General features: G+C 40.3%; 1 long non-coding RNA gene across 1 annotated transcript; it reads right to left on the reverse strand.

The window, feature by feature from the left end:
* Window positions 1-671: 671 nt before the first annotated feature.
* On the reverse strand, window positions 672-4,173 carry LOC115092790. The gene is made up of 3 exons (XR_003857080.1): window positions 4,076-4,173; window positions 1,733-1,783; window positions 672-829 (listed from the first exon to the last, which is right to left on the reverse strand). It is a non-coding gene; the product is annotated as an uncharacterized LOC115092790 (long non-coding RNA).
* Window positions 4,174-4,588: the final 415 nt, after the last annotated feature.

Consider the following 4,588-nt stretch of genomic DNA (forward strand, 5'->3'; position numbering starts at 1 on the left):
TACAATCTGTCTTTATGATGTACATGAGCCCACAGCAGACCTGTCATGCAGCAGGCAATTTTTCCACTTAACTGTTCCAGCAGCTAAAGGTTTGACAAGAATTGTAGATCCAGCCTCACAACTTCACTGTGAATAATGATGTGCATGCACTGAATTACAGCTTATTTCTGACATCAGTATAATTACTTTATGTCGATAGATACAGATCCATTAATAGCCTGCTTAAAGCCCACCAAAGAAATGATTCCCTGTTGTTGATAATATCGTATTATTTTGAAGCCCCCTATTTTTGGAAACCGTGAAAACATAGTGCAGTGCTATTTTCCGGAATTATGTAATATAAAAACTGCTCTAATGAATGGAAAGGAGAAATGGGAAAAGTGTGGTCTAATGGACAGAATGGAATATTCCCGCTTGGTCACAGTTTTGTGTTAACTTGAGGATGTCAGTTGATCAGTTCAGTAGTTCTCTACCCCATGCTAGAAGCACCCTGACCAGTCTGGTTTTCAGGGTATTCTTAGGAGTGATTTTTCAAAGGAGTTTGCGTGAACAAAAATAACATACACACAAGTAACATGTACGCATGCATATGCTATTTTATAAACTTTGAAAGTATATTTGTACTTGCAATATGGTGCATATATTTTACTGGGAGAAAAGAGGTCCAGTCTAGGGTTGCTCCAGGGCAGGATTCAAAAGTACACATCCAAGTTGCTTTTGTACAGAACGTGTCTAAGCATTTTTACAACTGGTAATGGACTTGCCTTTTGTCTGCAGTTCTTGGGTGGGAGGTCTGGGTGAACTGGTGGTAATGGTTCAGGGTGAAGTGCTAGGTGCAATGGAGAAAGACTGGGTGAACTGGTGGCTCTATCAGCAAACTGATGAGTCCAAGTATCTACACAAGTATTTTCAGAATGGTATTTGTGCATGCTTTGTAAAATACCTGCTTCAGCATTTAAATCAGGGCTATCAAGAGGACATGTTATATATTTTTATGCACCTAAAATATGTATGCATACATTTACAAAATAGGTAGAGAAAGTAAGTAGTTTCTGCATTAGAAATATATGCATTTCCTGCAACATACATGCGTACGTTTGGGCAGAAATGTATGGTATTGTATAAACTGTGTGGTATGTGCCACACAGTTTATAAAATAGTTCTACAAATCTCTGTGTGTCCACTTACGTGCACAGTTTTGAATGTTGGGCTCTTAATGAGTATGTATGTCTGCACACACTGAAGACCCAGCATATGCCAATCTATCTCATGCAAATTTATTGTCACTGTCCTGAAAATCAGATTGGTTAGGCGTGTCTCCAGGACAGGGCTGAGAACTTTTGGACTAGATACATTGCTTCACCGTGGACTATCCAAGCACTGAAAAGTCTTCTTACATCCTTTCCTTTGAGGGGGCTCTAATTATGATTTCTGAAATCTATTATACTCTCAAAAAGGCCTCTCCAGTGCAATGCATGTGGAAAAACTCTATTAAAATTGTATATTAATTTTCTACCAGTGTGAGATTTGGGATGAAAAAGTACTAGATAGCACTAAGCACTAGTATTTCCCATGGAATATAGTGTTTGAATATGTGGTAGTGAATATATTTCATATCTCATTTACTACAAGACTCAAGACATCCATCAAGTAGCATTTTGGCAGTTGGATTCTGTAGATGTAATAACTTGAAATTATCAAAGCCTCATTTGCTTGCTGCCTTTCCTTTTACCTTGGTTAGACGTTCTTTGTGCTGGAAGCAGCGATGTGCCCTGGAGTCACACTGAGGAGACAGAATGAAAAGTAAGCTTTGGAGAAAATGGGTTTCCCAGCCAAGTGCTGATAAAACCATGCACAGTACAACAAGGGCCTACCACAAGGTGACATTGTCCATGTAAGCCACAGAATTCACTCTTATCCTGTTGAGTCATCAATTTGCAAAATAAGGTAGTGAAAGCAATTTTTTTGTTGTTTTTTTTTAAAGCAAGAAAAGTCACTACTGTATTGCTCTAGTGTGGAAATCCTACCCTCCTACCTTTCTAACACGCGCATCCTTGGACCTGTCCCACTTTAGATTAAAGAGTCCTAAGCAGCTAAAGAACATCCAGATCAATTTCTAGGACTCTGTGTCTAATGTGGAAGGACATCCAAGACACTTTGTACAGTCTAGAATGGTTTGGGGTTAACGTCATGCTGGTTAGGATATATACAAATTCCCTTGCAGAATGAAATTATTGGATGATTCATAAATGAAAGATGAAAGACAAGTGACTCTAGTAGGAGGTAAAAGAGCCGTCACCTCTTCTGCCTTATAAAATAGGCTGCAAAAAAATAGCAACAAATATTTGCAATAAACTAAATCTAGGTTTATGATTTATGGAATGCCCAGGGAGACTTAAAGTGGGTTGCCAGACATGCATGGCCGGTTGGCAGCACTATTTCTGCATTATGGGCATTCACAAATATAAATATGGATATTTTCATTGATATCTTACAATAAGACTTTTTTTTTTTAAATTAGGTTACCTGATTTAAGATGTTTATTTACATGAACTGTTTTCCTTTAGGAATATAGTTGTTTTGGATTTTATGTTGTATCTGTCTTATTAATATTATTTACAGCATGTATCCTAGATTATCCACATAGTAAAACTGTGATGATTAGACACAATATAAATATTGGTAAATAAATGAGAGTAAGATATTCTATATTATAGGTACAGAACTGTCCTTGTAGCATGCACTTCCACAGAGGGCATACACACATACAGATAAATCTATAGCAAACATGAGACCATGAAGTCTGATCTCTCTCTCTGCAGTTTTTTGGTTCTTTGAGGATTCTTGGAAGCTAAAGATATTTTCTGGTTAGTTTTCAAGCCTTGCAGCTGAAGACTGTTTCCTTAATTACTGCAGATGTTATAAATCTGGAAAATCTCATTGGAGATGCAGGGAAACTAGGCAGCACTAACCAAAGCTCCGGGAGACATACAGCCAACCAGCGTCATTAATTTCAGTCTTCTGAAAGAACGCATTGCTTAATTAGAAATAGCGGTGACAGCTTGAAGGTATTCTGAGCATTTTGATCAGACAGAATGGTTTCTTCGGCACAGAATAGTTTGGGCATGGGTGGCTTACAGCAGCGATGGCTTTGCTGCATGCTAAAAGAAGTGATATCATGGATGGCTGCGGGCCACCAGTACTTCTAATGCTCCTTAATTGCTCCTTGACAAAAAAAACAAAAAACAAATTTAAAATTAATCTTTTCTTCTACTTAACAAAAGGTATAAAAGCTCTGTTTGCAGGGATTAACAAAATTAGCATCCAGGGATGATTTTTGGTAGACAGTGGCTGAATTGTGCTACATGTATCATCATTTCCTTCAGCCCAAGATCGACAAGTAATGACCGGGGAAGTTTTCAGATCGCACATTTTTGTTTGCGTGTTGTGCAGGTCCGCCCTCGCTGTTGGTCTCTGACATAGCTTCCCTCTATTCCCGTCTTTTAACGGGGAGCACCAGGGGAGTGCCAGCCCAGCATTCTTAGCCCTGCAAGTCCCCCTTCAATAAATGCACGCTAGGTTTTATGATCGCAGGTGCACTCTGTAAGTGATCCTTGCAGTTAAATTACCCCCCCCCTCCCTACCAAAGCAAAAACAAAAAGTTTCGCCCTGTTCTGGCTTTCTCCCTTTATCGCCGTTTCTCCTAATTACTACAGTTGTAATAAACATGGGCTCATTCCCCAAACAGTCATTGTAGTTAAATAGCTCTCCCTCGCACAGCAAAGATAAGCAAGCGAAATGTCTGTAGTGTTTGGGCTTCTCTCGGTGCGTTATCCCCTCCCCCACTTGCAAGAATTACAGCGCCACCTTCCAGCCCCCTCCCATGCATAAACGTTCTGCGAAATTAAACTGCTTTTGAGGCCTCGCGTTATTCTACCCCCCCCCATTCCACTCTGCTCGTCCGCTGCTTCCACTTTCATGGGTTCCGCCTCTCCTCCCAGCTTGTCTGCAGACACTGGCTGCCTTTCTTTCCTCCTCTTCTTTGAGGTTCATGCTCTCTCCAGTTTAAACCCACCTGTGTACCTGGTGAGTCTGGAATCCCCTGCCCTCCCTACTCTCAGGGACTCCATTCCAGAGTCCCATATGTCCAGGCAGCACTGCAGCCTGGGAAATGTAGTCCATTGCACTTCTCTACGGGATCCAACATCGTGGTATGTCTTAATGAACAGCTTTCGGGGGGTGGTTGACCAGTGCACGCTTGGGGCATATGCTCCCTCCTCACCAAAATGTAATTGGTGGGTGGAATAACACTGGGCATCAATTTCCCCCTCTGCCCTCTTTGTGGTCTCTTTATATCTTCTTTTTTTAAAACCAAAGCCCTTACTAAATCTGAAACACAATTTCCAAAAATGAATTATAAACCATGATTTGAACGAATCATGAGGCAGGGTTGCCAATACCCAACAAAATCACTGAATTAGTAGTTTTGCAGACCCCAAATCATGGATCACAAATTTTGGAGTGAGTTGTTGTTAATAATTATTAGCGATTCGTTCCAGAACATTTTTATTCCATATCTAGAATGCCA

The sequence above is a fragment of the Rhinatrema bivittatum genome, chromosome 5, assembly GCF_901001135.1.
Source record: "Rhinatrema bivittatum chromosome 5, aRhiBiv1.1, whole genome shotgun sequence".
In the NCBI taxonomy this organism is placed as follows: Eukaryota; Metazoa; Chordata; class Amphibia; order Gymnophiona; family Rhinatrematidae; genus Rhinatrema; species Rhinatrema bivittatum.